The sequence below is a fragment of the Xenopus laevis genome, chromosome 1S (assembly GCF_017654675.1).
Source record: "Xenopus laevis strain J_2021 chromosome 1S, Xenopus_laevis_v10.1, whole genome shotgun sequence".
NCBI lineage: Eukaryota > Metazoa > Chordata > Amphibia > Anura > Pipidae > Xenopus > Xenopus laevis.
This window is the reverse complement of record NC_054372.1, coordinates 34,873,838-34,893,432: the sequence shown is the minus strand read 5'-3', so window position 1 is coordinate 34,893,432 and position 19,595 is coordinate 34,873,838. Positions and strand designations below refer to the sequence as shown.

At 38.4% G+C, this 19,595-nt stretch overlaps 1 protein-coding gene across 7 annotated transcripts in view; it reads left to right on the top strand.

Moving 5' to 3' along the window:
- LOC108706622 (teneurin-3) overlaps positions 1 to 19,595 on the top strand; it is a 507,440-nt gene that overhangs the window by 160,667 nt on the left and 327,178 nt on the right. The gene's annotated exons all lie outside the window — the stretch shown is intronic.

The following is a 19,595-nucleotide window of genomic DNA, read 5'->3' as shown; positions in this document are numbered from 1 at the left end:
GATAATTAACATTTTTTGAAGCGACCTCCTAGTCACATCTGGCAAAAATATGCCAGATTTAATACTATTAACCTTAATGAAACAAAGACATCTTGTCAACTGTAACATTTTTAAAAGCAGTTTTACATTCTGCTTTTATTAAAAATGTCAGTGATTTATAAGGGGTCGGCAAAGTTATATGCTTGGCTCAAAGAAGGCTGACATTTTCACACTTTTCATTGCCCAAGGCAAGGATTTTCCACTTATCATTGGATGAAGGATCATACAACCAGAAGAGACACATTACCTTGATATTTCTTCTTGCTGAAATGAAGGAAGGGCACAAAAAAAAGAGGCAGGTGTTTGTTTTGCATCCAGATTAGTTGATAATAAACATGGCTTTGCTGATCTTGGTTCAGTAAGGCTATGGGAACACTAAATAAGAACCATATGCATTATGCATTGTATTTGATTAAACATTTATATTTTATTTGGAAGAGAGATTGGCAATGTAATCTTAGGCCCTCTAGCGCTAAAAACAGGTCGGTCAAGAGATATGATTCGCTGAGAAAATACGGGAGCAACCTTTTTACACTACACAATAAGTTTAATGGCCGTGCACTTGTTCACCTGAGAGATAATCATGTAGCATAAATAACAGCATATACATACAATATGTAAGCAATTTATTTTACACAGAAGGTCTTATATTCTACACAATTGTCCTCATTTATACTTGATTTAGGAGCATTTCCCTGTGGGATCGATATGCAAGCTACTTGTCTTAGACGGTGCTAGATGTCCTCTTGTAATGGCTGCTGTACATATTCTTCCTGTAAGTAATGGGATTCAAGGAAGTGTGAAAGGTGGAGAACATCTGCATTCAATGTTTTCTGAGCTGAAAGAACACAAGGGGATGGGAAAGGAAGAGCGTAGTAAGTGGTGGGAGAACAAAGCGGTGGGATAGCCCGTTATATGACACACTCGGAATTAGCTCAGTAATATGAGGGAGCTGCTGTTTCAAGAGCTGGATTCTGCAACAATATTCATTATTTTATTTCATGTGAATGACTGTGATTGCCATACAGTTCTGTCAATATTTGTTTACACAAGCTGTATATTAAATATAAATGGGATAGCAAAGAATGCAAAAGACTGGAAATATCTGACCAGAAATCTCAGAGGAAGTTCAGCTGAGAAGGACTGAAATGGGAGATGGAACTCTTGAGGGTGAATGGGAGATATATATTGGTATGAAATTCCTTATCTGGAAATCCATCATTCCATACAGGAAGGCTATTTTCCATAGAGTCCATTTTAGGCAAATAATTCTGATTTTTAAAAATGATTTCCCTTTTCTTTGTAATAAAAATGACAGTAGCTTGTAACTAAGTTGCATGAATCCATTTTGGTGGCAAAACAATCCTATTGGGTTTATTTAATGTTTGAATTATTTTAAAGGGATACTGTCATGGGAAAAAAAAAATTTTCAAAATGAATCAGTTAATAGTGCTGCTCCAGCATAATTCTGCATTGAAATCCATTTCTCAAAAGAGCAAACAGATTTTTTTATATTCAATTTTGAAATCTGACATGGGGCTAGACATATTGTCAATTTCCCAGCTGCCCCAAGTCATGTGACTTGTGCTCTGATAAACTTCAATTACTGTTTACTGCAAGTTGGAGTGATATCACCCCCTCCTTTTCCCCCCCAGCAGCCAAACAAAAGAACAATGAGAAGGGGTGGGGGCGGCAACTAGTGATGGGTGAATTTATTTACCAGGCGCAAATTTGCAGCAAATTCCGAAACTGCCTGCGTCAAAAAAATTTGCTGGAAATTCACAAATTCTTTGCCGAAGCGAAACGCCCCAAATGTGTCCATCGCTAGCGGCAATGGAAAGCCGCCTCAGGTGGCATAAAGGCAAGGATTGGCGCTGGCTATATGTAAATCCACCACCTTGTTCCAAGAGATGTGAAATGAACCGATGTTTCATTTTTCTACTGCACAAACTCTTTGAGTACTGTTTGGTTTTGTGTGTGTGTAAATGTACAGGTATAGGATCTTTAATCCAGAATGCTTGAGACTTGGGGTTTTGCAGATTAGGCTTTTTTATCATATGCTCATATGCTTTGCTAGTTTCATAAATGGAGTGCTGCTTGGCTTGATATATATATAAATATAGATACAACATATGGGAATAAACTGTGTATTGAAGAAGATGTCAACTAGGAGAACATAACTGGGCCAAGGAGTAGAGGGCATCAGAAAGAACCTAGTTTGGTAAGTGTTTTATTATACTAAATTGCAAGGTACAATATGGACTTTTTTCAAACTACAGTGTCTGTCACAACATGTCAATTGAAACACACTTTTTTTACCGTTGAGAGATCAAGCAAGGATAGAACAGAATCACATAACTCCCAACTGTCCTGTTCTCTGTGGGACAGTCCTGATTTTGACAGCTCAGCCCAAAGTCCTTAAAAAGTTATTCTTTGATCTCCTGCACTGACGCCAAAAAAAGATACAACGTTTCTGAAACATAATTAAAATATGAGGCTTCTTAGCAGTGGTGTGCAGGCCGGGTTCAGGCTGGCTCCTGCACAAAATCTTCGGGTCGCGACCTAGCACTGCCAGCTTCTGGCGCCTAAATTTATAGACTAGCGCCCGACCAGCCCCTTTTGTGATGTCACTGCGGGGCGGGCGTGGGTCTATAAATAGAGGAGGAACAATGGGCCGGGTGTGGGTTGGGAGGAGGGCGGGTTAGGGTTGGGTGCGGGTCGAGAATTTCTCAACCCGCACACTGCAACTTCTTAGCACAGTGCCCAGTGATTTGTAACTATTTAAGATAAGCAAAGATACAAATATAATTATTTAAGACTAGCAAATCTCTTGGGAGAACTAAGACTCACAGTTTAAAGGGCAATTTAACCTTTGTTAGCAAAACTGTTATAACACATAAAACATTGCACTAAAACTCCCAATAATGTGTTCAAACTTTCATAACCTGCACATTTTGTAAAATGGACATGGTAATTAGGGGGTGTGGTCTGGTCAAATATTTTTGCCACACTGCGCGCAGCAAATCTTTCTTTCCATTTTTCAAATGTTGGGTAAATTCCCTTACCAGCCATAGCACAAGATTGCCTATGCTCACTGTTTTATATTTGTATTTTTCCTTATAACTTGTGCAGTATGTTTGGTTGTCTATTGAAAACATAATTTCTTGTATTCGTGAAATGGATAACAGGTCATCAGGCAAGTCACTGAACAAGCAACGTGGTAAAGCTGCAAGAAAGTTAGTTTGAATCAGAAATAATATTAACAGCATAGAGAGGGTGGTTATACTGGTTCTTTACACCAATGGTCACCAAGAAGCCCGTGTCTTGATTCTTGCAGGTGTTCTGGAAGCTTCATCTACAGACAGACATTAATACACTAATAACACATTAAAGGGATACTGTCATGGGAAAACATGTTTTTTTCAAAAAGCATCAGTTAATATTGCTACTCCAGCAGAATTCTGCACTGAAATCCATTTCTCAAAAGAGCAAACAGATTTTTTTTATATTCAATTTTGAAATCTGACATGGGGCTAGACATTTTGTCAATTTCCCAGCTGCCCCTGGTCATGTGACTTGTGCCTGCACTTTAGGGGAGAAATGCTTTCTGGCAGGCTGCTGTTGTTCCTTCTCAATGTAACTGAATGTGTCTCAGTGGGACATGGGTTTTTACTATTGAGTGTTGTTCTTAGATCTACCAGGCAGCTGTTATCTTGTGTTAGGGAGCTGCTATCTGGTTACCTTCCCATTGTTCTTTTGTTTGGCTGCTGGGGGGGGAGGGAGGGGTTGATATCACTCCAACTTGCAGTACAGTAGTAAAGAGTGATTGAAGCACAAGTCACATGACTGGGGGCAGCTGGGAAATTGACAAAATGTCTAGCCCCATGTCAGATTTCAAAATTGAATATAAAAAAATCTGTTTGCTCTTTTGAGAAATGGATTTCAGTGCAGAATTCTGCTGGAGCAGCACGATTAACTGATTCATTTTGAAAAAAAAATTTTTTCCCATGACAGTATCCCTTTAATGCATTAATAAAATGTTCAAAGAGCTGCTTAATAGTCAAATAATGAAATATAGCAGGAATAAGAGCTTTAACATGTGTAGCTCAAAAGAGAAGATGAGGGAGATGCTCAAAAACCATTATGCAGATGGAATGCAGAGAGAAGGATGACTGGTAGTAGAAAAAAGTAGAAAAGAAGGCAGAAGGGTAACATAAAATACTGGAAATATATTATCAGCAGGGGTGATAAGCACTTTAAGGGCAGAGACAGACGGTCAGATTCGGGGAGATTAGTAGCCCGGCAACAAATCTCCCCGAACTGCCTTCCCGCTGGTGGGCTGGCACTCGGAACGCTTCATTTTCCGAAGTTTCCTCGTGAAGCAACTTCAGGCGACTTTGGAAAACAAAGTGATCCGAGTACCATTTTCATTTTAGCCGGCGGGAAGGCAGTTCGGGGAGACTAGTCGCCCCGAAAAAGAGGAGATTTGTCGCGGGCGACTAATCTCTCTGAACTGACCATGTGTCTCTGACCTACAAACTATATTTGGTACTTTTTGGTTATGTTTACAGTTGTGTACAATAAAAATACGATTGGGAGCAACTCTAGTCTTCCTACGCATGTGGGAACAAACAAAATAAGATTCTAATCATGGCTTTTCCACATATGAGCCGTGCACGTCAGGTTTGGCACGATGCCTTGCTTGTGCTGACAATATATTGCTCTGATCACCAGAAACAGCTGCGGCTTAACATTTAATTGAGTGCAGTCTAATTAGCCCTTATTATAGGAATATGGAGTGTATGAACTCTCACTGCAAGAAAATGGTTTGAGTCATCTCAAAGAGCCCATAGATCTGTCTGGCTGCTATGACAGCCCTTCACTGTTGCAAATGTCAGTCGCTGCAGCTGGTATTACCATGTATTCCATATCAGTAGTCTTGTTCCCACTAGCCACATCTTTATTAGGATCCATTTTTCGCAGTTGTTGTATTGTATTAACTACCCAGTCACGTTGCTGGTTTCAAAATAAGAATGTAATGTTTATTGTTGTTATATCTGAGGTTTCATTTCTGGATTACAGCTGTAGCTGCCTTGTATTCCAATGGGAGTTCTGTAATTACAGCTCCAATTTTATACCCCCACATTTCTTAAGCAGTTATTCCAAGAAGCAAATTCATAGAATATGTGTATGCGTGAATGTGCATAAAAAAATCTTAATATTTAACAGTCCTTTTATAAATAGGTCACTTGTTGCAGGGGCTTCTGCCATTGGTAGAAATCAGTGACGCTGACTCTAAATCAGTGACTCACTCAAGAAAAGAAAAAGAATCAATGAAAGCCGACAGCTTTGAAAAATATTAGAAATGTGGAAATGCATATTTAACCCCCGAAGGCTTCCAGAACTTGCTGATTGTCAGCTCTGAATTGACTTACAGAAGTGTTGTTTTAGCTGAAAAACAATCAATAGCTTCTGCTTTTTCCTTTCCCGTTGTGATTGCACAAATACCTTGTAATATAAAAATAGACAGGTTTCCTTCAGCTCCTGATGTTTATGTATGCATGTGGTTGGCATGCATGGCATTCATTCAAACGTAAGGACAACAATGGAGCTCATGAGCAGCAGAAACAATCTGATGAAAAAGCTGGTGATAATACTTGGGTAACAATATGACAGTAGCACAAGAATGGAATCTCAAGGACAGTGAAAAAAGGGGAAAATTTTTAGCAAATTTTAAAATTGAAATTGAAAAAATGCAAAACAGTAGCAATGTGCTGGCTGACCTGATACCAGAAGACGGGTTCGGGCCAATTCCTGCACACCGTCTGCGGGTTAGGACAGAGCTCTTATTTCCGCTCTCCCCATCCGCAACCTTTCTGTGCCAACAACTTGTCCCGGACTGTTTTTTTTATAGGTGGGCACCTGCCCTGCCCCCTTTTGTGACGTCTGAGATGGGTGGGTTGAACAGGGGCCTATAAATAGAAGTGAGATTTGGGCATGTTAGGGTTGGGTGTGGTTCAATTTTTTTTCTGACCCACATACATAACTACAATATAATACATTTTGTTTTTGTTTTCTATATCCTTAATTTCAAGGGTGAGTGAAGTCTATTATCTGAAACGTTTAGGATCTGGATTTCCAGATTAGGGATTTGGATCATTTAAACATTAAAAAACACAATAGGATTGTTTTGCCACCAATATGGATTCATGCAGCTTCATTACCATCAAATACAAGATACAGGTATAGGATCCCTTATCCGGAAACCCGATATCCAGAAAGCTCCGAATTACGGAATGGCTGTCTCCCATAGACTCCATTTTATCCAAATAATCCAAATTTTTAAAAATGATTTACTTTTTCTCTGTAATAATAAAACAGTAGCTTGTACTTGATCCCAACTAAGATACAATTAATCCTTATTGGAAGCAAAACCAGCCTATTGGGTTTATTTAATGTTTAAATGAATTTCTAGTAGACTTAAGGCATGAAGACCCAAATTACGGAAAGATCTGTTATCCGGAAAACCCCAGGTCCCGAGCATTCTGGATAACAAGTACCATACCTGTACTGTTTTATTATTAAATAGAAATAGGAATTACAAAAATAGAAATGGACTCTATGGTAGAAGGCCATAATTAAAGGATTAGGGGAAAATGTACTAACCTGCGAAAATTCGCCAGCGACGGCTTCGCACACATCGAAACACGTCGCATGGGGAACATTCGCTGGGACAACACTAATTTACTGATATGCAAAGTTTTGTCCTGGCCAATGGAGAATTTTCTCTAGGGTTACTGTGTCAATGCGAGCAAATCAAAGCGAAGATGCGCTAGCGTTCAGTTCTGCCTATCGTAAATTCGTTAGCGGTATTGCGTTCAGGCTAATTTGCATACGGCGGCAAATTTAAAGATGAATGGACATCTTTATGTTACAAGTTGCATCAAATACATTACATTTACACTGATAACTAGACATGTCCAGGGAACCTTAATAAAGTCAATAGAGTTGTTATAATGCCCTACACATGAGCCCACTGTATAGTTTATGTTCCATATGTTAGAAAATGTATGGGGGAAACCGGTTACCCAAAAAAAAATTTTTAGAACTTTTACAGCCTATCAACCCGGAAAAAAGGAAAAGTCACCAGCGTTTTTTGAACTTAGATGCTTTTTCCACTCAGAATATGAAGTAAGTAACTAAAGATTGAGGAAGTGATGCTTGCACCCATATATCGGCGACGTCCCTGCGGGTGGTAACGTTGGAGAATCATCTCCAGCGTTAGTCACTTGGCCCTTTAGTAAATCTGCCCCTTAGTGTCAGGATATCATGTTTCCAGAAAAGGGATCCCACAACCTGTATAATTATAATATCTGAGAACTGAAAGCAAATTAAATACATACCAATGCCTATATAATTCTGCAAGTTAGTACAGAGGTTGTGGTGCTTAATATATATATATATATATATATCAATTAGGCCAGTCCCCAGTGGTATTTGTGATAGGACGGAGACATCTAGGCTCCATCCCAAACCTAATGTTGTGCAGATAACTGTTTGCTGCCCAGTGGATGGTGCCAGCTGAAAGTCACAGAAGAGTCACAGAAGAGCTTCAGCTGCTTGAAGGTATTTCATTAGTGCAACGTGCCCATACAGGAGAATAAGCATGCAACTGTTATGGCAAGGAAATATCCAGTCTGTTTCCAACTTTCCATTTACATTACATGCTTTCATGCTGAACAAACTATTCCATTTTCTTTTCATTTGTCGCTCTATTTTCAAAGTGATGGCGCTGTATATTATGGTGAGATGCCAAATGTCTGAAATGCAAGCTGTAAGCCAGACGTTTCCAGGTATTTCTTACATCTGCAAAGTGTTCTGTGTCTTTGTTCAGTTTAGTTCAGTTTATAGTCAGCTTAAATGTAATAAAATTCTGATGAAATATCTTGTTTATAGTAAAGGTCCAGTTGTAGCTGTCGTCTTTCTATGCTCAGGGTCAGGCGTGCCCACTGGAAGACTGGAAGAATACCTGGTGGACCCTGGTTCTGTTGGGACCCACTATCTGGGCAGCGGGTGATGAACTCCAAAGCAATGTGTGGCAGGGGAGTAGTGGTGGTGGGTTGGAAGTAGGGCTGTGGTGGCACGTGGGGTATTCGTGTGGCATCTTGTAGTGAGTCTTTGAGGCATATTTATTGTGTTGTGTAAAAAATAAACTGCCGAAAAAACTGTGTAAAAAGTTGTGTAAAAAGGCAAATCTATTAAGGTGTGTAATTTTCCGAGATTAGTCGCCTCGAACAAGAGGAGATTTGTCGCCTGGCGACTAATCTCACCGAATCTGCCCGTGTGGCCAGGCCCTAACTGTAGTTGACACGCAGCTATTTTAAGTTTTAGTTTAACATAAACAATGGTTATTGTGTGGAGCCTGAGAGTAGATTTTCCCTTTTTTATTTTCCCTTAGAATTCTATGTCAGTTTTTCTATAAGTTTCGGAACTTCCATTTAATGAATATGGTTACATTGCAGGCAGCTGTGTGGGCACAATAAGCCATGCCACTATTTTATTTCATGTATTTATTTTGCATTACCGGTAATTAAATATTGAAATACACACCAAATTCCTACACTTTGCTCTGCAGAAGGTTCTCCTTCAGTCCCATATAATTGTTATGGTGTAGCAAGGGGGAAGCAGAATTGATGGTGTTGCAGATTGCAAAGTATAAACAGAGGGAGATAAAACAGGTGGTCGGTCATCTATAGATCGATCACCACAGCTGAGCAAAACAAACTGGCATGACAAAGGAATAACAACACAACACATAAAGGAGCTTTTTATCCCGAAGAGGCAACTTTTCCACTGAAGCTTCGGCCGTGCCTGCCAGTCATTCACAGAAGTGGTCTCTAAATACATTAGATACTCTTATGAATTCCCCTTATCATTGCTTTGACCTGAGCTGTTTTCTTAGTGGGAAAAGAAAATGAAAGTCTTTGCTCTTTGTAAGCCCAGTGAACCTGTCACATTAGGTGTCCGTGACAGAGAAGCAACAATACCGCCGGCTGGAATCAGGCACAACCTCGAACAGAAACTCTGCTCCTTGTGTTAAAGTGATCGCTAGGTGGCTGCTCTGATTTAGACAAAAAAAAAAAGAAAGAAAAGGAACAAAGGGGTCAGGGATTAAATCATACAACTGATATTTACTCCCTTCTTTAGCGCCTCAATTCTAGAAACAGAATGTTTAATGTGTTGTGGTTTTTTTAAATTTTAATTAAATGTGGTGAAAAGATAATAAATTGGAAAATAGTTTATACCAACATTTTTGGAGGATACAGACCCTGCAGTCGGGGAGGGACCTGGATCATGGGGTCTGCTCCTCTATAGCTGAAAGAAATATCCTCCAGCCTCTCTTCTACCTGTGGGTGGGGATGCAGGCGGACGGGAGACTCTGGCTCAGGGTGGGGAGTGGGCACAAGCAAGGTGGGGAATGGGTGGGCAAGGGGGTCGGTAGGGATTGCTGTGCACCAGGCCCCTCCGAAGAGGGGGGCCCATTGCTCCCTAGTTACACTGCAAATCCCCATTTATACTGATCACTATCCAAGTCTGGGGGTAAGGATAACTCATCAGGTTAATCATGTCTGCTACCCCTGCATCCTGATGTACAGTAATGGGACCTGTTACCCAGAATGCTCGAGACCTGTGGGTTTTCCGGATAATGGATCTTTCCGTTAAGTTTAGTAGAAAATCATGTAAATATTAAATCAATAGGCTGGTTTATCTTCCAATAAGGATTAATTATATCTTAGTTAATTATATCTTAGGATCAAGCGCAAGGTACTGTTTTATTATTACAGAGAAAAAAATAAATCTTAAAATTTGAGTATTTGGATACAATGGAGATTATGGGTGATGCTCTTTCTGTAACTCGGAGCTTTCTGGATAACGGGTTTCCAGATGACAGATCCAATACCGCTATACTAAAAACATCCAACAGTTTTTATACGGGGGGATATGTATTAATATTTTAATTGTGATTTTGCTATGAATCATGGCAAAGATCTTGATCATCTTTTTCCTGTGATTTTTGTTGGTGTTTTTTTTTATATATTATATATATTTTATTATATTTTATTATCATTATTTATGCCTCTGTAGTTTTATAGTACCACAAATAAGAGTCAACCATTTTTCTATATCTCCTTGTAGACTGTAAGCTCTCATGGGCAGAGTTCTCTTAACATCATTGCATCCTCATTTCTTATCCATACTTATAAAACAAATCAACTATTGAAGATGGTGGTAATATTCTGTTTCATTTTCACATACCCTCAACACATTTTGTTAACAAGCCATTGAAGGTATCCATTTTCTCATCACACAATGAACAAGCCCAAACCAGTTTACTGCCTCTATAATACAGGTATGTTAATACACTACAATGACTTTCACTTCTCAGCTACCATCCAAACGCCAGTATTGCTGTTCTTCTAAGATGAAAGTGAACAGTTAAGCGTATCTAATTCTGGAGTGCTTAACAGAAAGGAACGTCAGCACACTTTGTTCAACAGCCCACATGCTTAAAACTCCAACCAGATTGTCTCAGTAATGACAGCACTGGGTCAGAATCTCTTTACAAGTGAAAAGGGCTATTCCTTAAAAGGAGGATATTTTTATAGAACATAAGACTTTCACTTATTTTGATCTTAAGGGTAGAGACACACAGATTCAGGGAGATTAGTCGCCCGGGATGGCACTCGGAGCACTTAATTTTCCCAAGTTGCCCCAAGTTGCAGAAAACTTCAGACGATTTCGGAAAACGAAGCTCTCCAAGTGCTATCCCGCTGGCGATTTAGATTCTAGCTGGCAGGAATGCAGGTAAAGGCAATTCAGCCCCGAAGAAGAGGAGATTTGTCGCCGGGCAACTAATCTCCCCGAATCTGAGCGCGTGTCTCTGCCCTAAAAGGTAGAAATGTATACAGGCTTATTGTGTACACAAAGGGGCAAATTTACTTATGGTCGAATATCGAGGGTTAATTAACCCTCGATATTCGACTGCCGAATGGAAATCCATCGACTTCCAATATCGAAGCCGAAGGATTTACCGCAAATAGTACGATCAAACGAAAAATTTTAATCCATCGATCGAACGATTTTCCTTCGACTATAAAATACTTAGAAAGCCTATGGGGACCTTCCCCATAGGCTAACATTGACTTTGGTAGGTTTTAGGTGGCGAACTAGGGGTCGAAGTTTTTTTTTAAAGAGACAGTACTTCGACTATTGAATGGTCGAATAGTCGAACGATTTTTAGTTTGAATCGTTTGATTCGAAGTCGTAGGTCGAAGTAGCCCATTCGATGGTCGAAATAGCCAAAAAAACATTCGAAATTCGAAGTTTTTTTAATTCTGTTCATTCACTCGAACTAAGTAAATGTTCCATACCTGCCCATTTGTATCATAAACAGCAGCCAAGTTGTATTCCTAAAAATGGCAGCTTCCAGTCAAACATAAAGATGCAGTAAATGAATATTCTATCTTACTGCTCTGTATACAACTTTCTGGTTCAGCATTGTTTTGACCTTAAATTATACTAGACTCAAAAAAAAACACAGAAAAACACACCCACTGAGCAACCAAATGGTAGCTTGTAAACCACTTTAACCCAGACAGCATCTTTCACTGTTGCTTACCATGTTAAAATGGCATTGAGGGGCAGGAATATCAACTGAACTCTGTTGTAAGCCCCTTGCTTGTTATAATATTACAACGTATAATAGGAATACCAGGTTTTTAAAGGACACGTGAAGCACTTATGCAAATGTTGGTTTACTTTTTTGGCCACACAGAGTTTCATTAAATAAAAAAACAGAAAATAAATATATTAACAAGTTATACTTTGCGGCTGCTGTTGCATTGATGATGCTAGCTAGTGATGGGCAAATAAAATCGCCAGACACAAATTTGCGGCAAATTTACACATTTACTTCGCACAAGGGCAGATTGGTTCGCAAAGTGAATATATTTGCACTGCTTCTAAAGCTGAATAAGAGTGTGCAAACAGAATTTTTTTTCACACACTGCGAATGTCTATAAGAGCTTTTTAAATATGGCAAAAATGGCAAATTACGAATATTATGTGCACACTCAGCGTTTGAATTACGCCACTACTTTGGTGGCGGAGAAAATATTTGCAAAACAGTTTTGCAAATTGCGAATTTAAGTTACTTAAGTTATTTTCGCGCACAACAACCTCGCACAGTGGGTGCACTCATGCAAACACCTGTCTTATTTGCGAGGCATTCGCGAAAATTTATTCTCAATGCAAAATCACAAAAACCAGAAAGACGGCCACAGCAGTGCAATGTTTCAGCATTCAGGAAAAAACATGGGCAATACAACCATTTGCGAATAAATATGCGCTGCACGAACTTTATAAATGACCCCCAGTGACTGCTAGCTAGTAGAACAGATATCAAACAGATATCAAATTTAAACTAGAGAGTTGCAGTCTGATTCAGACTAATAATTGTTTCTTTGTTACATTTTTTAAAATGTATTTAGTAGGGTGTTAAAAGATTGTCGAGAAGTGTGGTTACGGTGTTTTATTGGAATTGTTACAGCAATGCCATATTGCAGTGAATGTAGCTGAGGTCTTTTCTGCTTTTAGATTTTAGTGAATGCTCCATCTACTATTAAGTGAAAGGCCATCTTCCATAGACTCCACTCAAAAAAAAATGTTTTTTTTAAATAATAATAATAATAATAATAATAATAATAATAATAATGGAACAGTACTGTGTATTTGATCCTGACTAAAATATAATTAATCCTTATTGGAGGCAAAATTATTCTACTGGGTTCATTAATGTTTAAATTATTAATTAGTAGTGATCCAAATTACAGAAGCATGCCTTATCCAGAAACCCCCAAGTCCCAAGCATTCTGTAAAACAGGACCCATACCTTCATTCTTATATATATATATATATATATATATATATATATATATATATATATATATATATATATATATATATATATATATATATATATATATATATATATATATATATATATATATATATATATATATATATATATATTATATATATATATATATATATATATATATATATATATATATATAGAGAGAGAGAGAGATAAAGAGAGAGAACAATTTATTCATATGCCAAATTAGCAGTATCTGTTGCTAAGTTCATTACCGCAGGAAGGATGTTTTCCTTACACTAGTATTTCCTTCCTAATCTGAAAACTGTGCATTTTAGGTAAACATTCTTGACAGAAAAATATGCATTAGTTTCAAATATCCTATTATTCTGGTGCTAACGTATTCCTTAAACCTGCTGAAATCCTTACCATTGTGCAGCAGCTCATTAGAAATATTACTGAAGAAATCTGAGGAGCCTGCGTTTGCAAAAAAAAAAAAAGGAATATTGTATAAAGGGCTTTGCTCGAGAACTGAAAACACTGCCAGTGCAAGTGCCTATTGTTGAGCTTATTTCAATCAAATGTGTTTGGAAAATGTATAAATACTTAAAGCATTTTCTTTCCCTTAGTAACAACATCATCATAAGCTTTTCTTGGAAAGTCAAGAGGCCATGAGGCTAGCAGAGATATAATGCAAAGAAAATGTATACTTTGTTAAGTGGCTTGGTGTCATTTTCCTGTATAACAGTACTGTAGCTTCTAAAATGTATGTGTAAGAGCTTCATTCCAAAATTTAAACTAGACTACAGATGATCTGGGCATATATGGCCAGTCTTGGGGGGCAATCGGATTTATAATCTTGAGATCCTAAACAAAATTGCCATTCTGATTATTTGGGCAATTAGCTTGAACAGAACAATGCATGCATGGCCACATGCAGTATCCATTTCTTCAGCCCATTGGTCAATTGATACCATGGCAATACCATGCAGGTCTAGCACTTGCAAGGCCCAACCCTAAGCATGCATCTAAGTGTCAGCTAAGATAGCATGTCTTGTGTACTTTGCTTTAATGTTTCACTTGTTATCAACCCTTACTGACAAGATACAGATAGTGTCAGCTGATAAATTATATGTAATGACAAAGTAGTGCAAGAAACAGCCAGTTGCTGAGATTGTCACCAGTGGCATCATGGTGGCTCTTTTTCTTCCAGCCTTCCCTAGCAATTGCACATTAAGTGGTAAAATGCTTATGGTGGAGTATTATAATTGGGCAAATTTGCCCCTGCCTGATAAACAATAGCAACCAGTCAGTGACTTGCTTTCATCAGTAGGCCAACATTAGCTGCTATGAGTAGACTTGACTGAGTTGGGAGCAAACTTGTCTTCTGTTATCACATTCCCTCTTTAGAGGTTTATATAGTAACTAACATGGGCAAGTTTACCCCAGTGCTGTAACCGGGCGCAGCAGATTTCTGATTTTTCTGAATGGGATGAGAGCCATGTATTAGTCTTAAAGACAGTAATGAAAAAATATGCTCGTTGTAAGCGATCGTTCCACAATGTGTATTAGCATTTTTTTATAGATGGTTCTGAAGACCTGCAAAGGTATTTACCAGCTCACTTGTCAACAAAAATAAAAATGTATGTACTCTGTCCCCCCCACCAGTGCCGCGCCACTGAGCTTGTGCGGTTGCAGCTGGAACCTGTCTGAAGATCACGGATCTGGGTCGGCTGGGCCCACCGGGTTTTTTCCCGGTGTCCCGTTGGCCCAGTCCTACCCTGTACCAAGATCACATTTCATTTTGTTCCTTGACCAGGTCTCATTATATGCCTAAACAAACTCTATTAGGCCCCAACAATACTCATCTTCTCCTCCATCCAGCATTTAGAATTGGATTAAAAAATCCCATGATGTTGACAGCTCTGTACTCTCCATCACCATAAGTGTCTAACATTATTTCTGAGCATTGAGCACCGTTATTACAATCACTTTGTATCAACTTTGTAGATACGGGACAAAATTTTGTGGGATTATGTGATTTTATGAAAAGCACAGGTTTTATCAGATTCATCATTCAACTTTTCTCTGATTATTCCTAATTCCTATTTATTACCCGACCCCCCGATACCAATTGTTACAAAAAAAAAAAACAGAGATAGGCCAAAGTCTACACTGAACTAATAAGACTACACTGTTCTCATGTCCACGTGACAACATTGTTAGACAAGAAGAGACGTGTACCAGACATCACAGGTTATAGTTATTACACACAAATGCAAACGAGATAGATCTCATGGGACTTTTAGTCCCGTAAATTTGACAATAAATATGTCAGTACCTTCTGTGCAAGTGTAAGAAATGGATTTATAAAATTCACACGATGAAGGAATTAAACGACCATCTGTGAGAAGTAACTCAATATACAGCCTGCTTGCCGCCCAACTTCAATAGTGAATAATTTTGTCAAGAAAGAAATCCACTGCCTCATATATTGACTGTCTAAAGTACAACTTGGTTTCTTCTCTCAACAAGCCTTCATAGCCCGATAAGTTCTTGTTTGAAACAGTAGTGTAATTAGCTGTCCTGCCCAGGGCTATTTACTCAAATGATTCGATCAGTTTTGTGCAGGTTTTTCTGCTAAAGTCTATAGGCCAAAGTGTCTAGGATTGGAAACAGTTCCTGGACTATATAAAGCACAAATACTTCTGTTATCATCTCTGCAAATGAAAGAGGACAGCTGCTTACTTGGATTACACTTAGTTATTTCCACCAGAACCACTGTGTTTTCGACCAGTAGATATGTCTGCCTGAATCTGCCAGCAACATTCTTCTTTCAGATAAAACAAAGCTTTGCTTTTATAATTTTTTTAAAAAATCCAGAACTCTCAGTATTGATAAGCAAAGATGACTAATTGTAGTCACCAAGGATGGCGAAAATAACATTCCACAGAAAGCGTTAGGAGACGGATTTTTTTTTTTATTGAGTAGTCAGGAGCTGCGAATATAGTTTAATTAAGACCGCATGTGTTTTCAAATCATTGTACATTTGCAGAACTGTTTTCACAGATAGCTGCCTAATGCTGTCATTACACGGTAATCTGTAACACGGCGGCTCATGATCACTGTTTAAGCTCCTGAAAAATGTAAAAAAAAAATATAAAATAAAACAGTCAACAAAACAACAAAGGTATGTGCTGCAGTAAACACACGGCGTGAAGCAAATCCCCCCAAAAAACCTCCCCAATAGTTTGTGACTGAAATACCGGAGCAATTTTGAAAAGTTAATTTCCGCTGGAAGTCGCATATGTTGCCACTACCACCCTTGGAGACCGAGAAATAGATGCACATATTTATTTTGCTGTCTAATTAAGTACGGATTTGTGGAATATATTCCTTCTGCGCTTCTAATGAGCTCTTTCAGTGCCTTTCTTTTCACTTTCCTCCAGAATCCCGCAATAGAAAAGTTATGACACCTGACAATCTCAATCAAGTCATCTTGATTTTTTTTTTTATTGGACACTAAAAAAAACAACAAAAAACCCCCCATCTGTTCTGGCCACTTATCAAAAAGACATAGTTACCGTAACGTACATTTCAGGACATGCCTGTGACTAAATATATATTTTATATGTGCAAAGGGTTTCTTTCTTCTTTTTAACTTGCTTATATATTTCCATCCTGATTGTAGATAGTAATTATCTGACAGGAGTACATGCTGCTTAGCAGCCAATTACATTTAAAATGGTGTGACAACTTGCAAATATTTTTGAAATAAACAAAATTACATGTATTATTAATAGTAAACCATATAATACATATGTATATTTCTTCTTATGACATTTATTTATTGAAAACATATTCAGTGGCACTTATGCATATGGCCACTCATAATGTATCTGTCCGTCCAGCCCATAGGCTGATCAGAAAGAGTACCATACCGGTCTGCCTGTGTATGGCTGCCTTCAGACAGAAGGTAAGTGGGGACTGAACTTAAAGTTAAAGGAGCAGTAACGTCAAGTAATGGCAATATAATGTACTGTTGCCCTGCACTGGTAAACAAAGGAGTGTTTGCTTCAGAAACCAAACTATAGTTTATATAAACAAGCTGCTGTGTAGCCATGGGGGCAGCCATTCAAGCAAGGATACACAGTAGATAACAGATAGGTTCTGTAGAATCCCATTGTATACTACAGGGCTTATCTGTTATCTGCTGTGTATCCTGTGCCTTCTTTATATAAACTATAGTAGAGGTTCTGAAAACACTTTCATTTTTTGGTTACTGTTCCTTTAATAGTTGACACAAGGGTACCAGAAAGTTAATAACATCTCAAGGACGTTTCAGATTGTTGGTCTTGAATACCTGAGGCAAGCAAGAATAATGTTGTCCTTGTTATAAAGAATATGCACCTATCCGGGCATTTGGAATTTAGAGGAACTGTCCTTTAGTGAGTCATAGGGCTTATTTATTACAGGCGTCCAAGATGCGAACTGCAAAAATACAACCATAAAGCAACGCTTTATGCTTCTATAATGGAGTGTGAAGAACTAGACTTGTATCTGTATGCAGTAGCCCACACATCCCGTTAGATATCACTTCCTTGTTCATCATTCATAATGTGCAAAGGAAGGTGTACAAGGGTATACATGGTTTTCCAGAACCCTTTATGTAATATCTTTTAGCCAGATGTGCCATTAAATGAGCAGCTGTAATGTGCCAGGGTTATCAGTATTACGCAGTGTTCAGTCTAATTCTGAGCCCATAAGTGTACATAGCACGTGGTCTCAGCATTTGTAAATTGGTCCTCAAGTGGGGCAATGGTTGCAGCTCTTATATGTAATTATATGCAGATACTGTCCAATGACTTCATAATGCCCATATAAATGTTTATAAAGCATAATCATATGGGCGGCTTTATGGGTTACAATGAGAATTGTAAAGGCTTTTACAGCTGAGTTGGAGTAACCCTAAAGAAGGCCCAAGAATAGTGATTTCAGTCCGCCCATCATTTATTGCACTGCTGATTGATTTGATTTGAGAGTAATTGCAAGAAAGAGACTACACACAATGTTGAAGAAGCAATAAAAACCTTATGTACCTTAATACTTATATTGCTGTGTCTGTGCTTTCTTAGCAATCATTGGTGAAAAGGACTTTAAATATAATAGAAAGGGAACAGTCAAGCGGAGGGAAAAAAAATGGTTACTGTTAACAGGAAAACATTTAAGTAGGGTAGTATTTTGGTCGTGTCTTGGATGTGAAAGGGGCATATTCTTGCACGACTTAATAAGGGAAACGAAATTCCCTGGACTATAGGTTCCTCTGGTTTGAATCCTTACCACAGGGCTACTTTTAATCGCTAGAAGTGTAACAGTAATAGGATACTAAAGATATCCACGCTTGAAGCTACAATAAGACTAGGCATGGAAATGGGCAATGGAAAGAGGATTTCATTTAATTAGGTTTCCTGATAAGGAACCTCTGTACGACCATTGCAACATATAAAAAGCATTGTGGGAAGTCTAGAATTCTGGGACAGAAATGTAGCAGTTGATAAACAACCCTTTGTTTTATTGCATCTTTTTTATGCACGGACACATTAAACATACCATACCCACCAGCGGAACCAAAGCTCACATACAGAGTACTACTTTAAATGTAGCCATGTCCAGGGAATGTTTTGCTGAAATGTCTGTGCTTGTCTAGAATTGATGATAATGATTGATTTTGTATGGGTTTTTTGCTGCTTCCCATAGATTCAAGCTTTTAAAGTTTTGTTGCAGATGGCTACAATTATGCAATTTACATAAACATAGCACTTGTGCCTGCCCTATGGTATTGCAGCCAGATCACTCCTCATTACTAAACCTGCCTATAGTAGAGAGAGAGAGAGAGAGAGAGAGAGAGAGAGAGAGAGAGAGAGAGAGAGAGAGAGAGGACTCCCATTGCTAGTAGCTGACACTTACTAAGGGGAAGATTAAATTGTCACTGTGTTCTCTGGAGTCAATTTAAATCACATGTTGCTTAATCTTCCAGAAGAGAAAGGTCCCTCAGAAGCATTTCCATGTGGGAGACACATTTGCTTGTTGAGCACTGGTGGTTTTGGCTACTTAAACCGCTTGTCATATTTGGATTGCATAATGAGATGAAATATGACTTCTTTGTTGAGTCAATTAGAAGCAGATTTTGAAAGGATACACATGTACATTATAAAAAAATAACTCTTGCAAATTAGTATTTTGTATTAGGCAGATCAACCGTTGCAGATCTATCAGTGGTCGATTTATAGTTGGGTCCATCCTGATTTGTAGGCCCAACATGGAGAAGGCGTAGCAAAAAGTGACCACAGTTAAGCATGACTAAATGTAACCAAGCATGATTGAGTTGGCTCAATTTATAATTTGGGAAACTTGGGAGCTATGTCTATTTGTGTGTCCCACTTTATCCGCTGGGAATCTTGGGAGATATACTTATTTATGTACTCTGTGATTCTCAGCACATTTAGAAATGTAGGAATATGAGCTACACATGATACACAAAGGCATAGACTAGTCCCTTCACTGGACTCACATGAGACCCCTTTTTTAATTGATATGCTTTCTCCCATGCTTCTTGTGA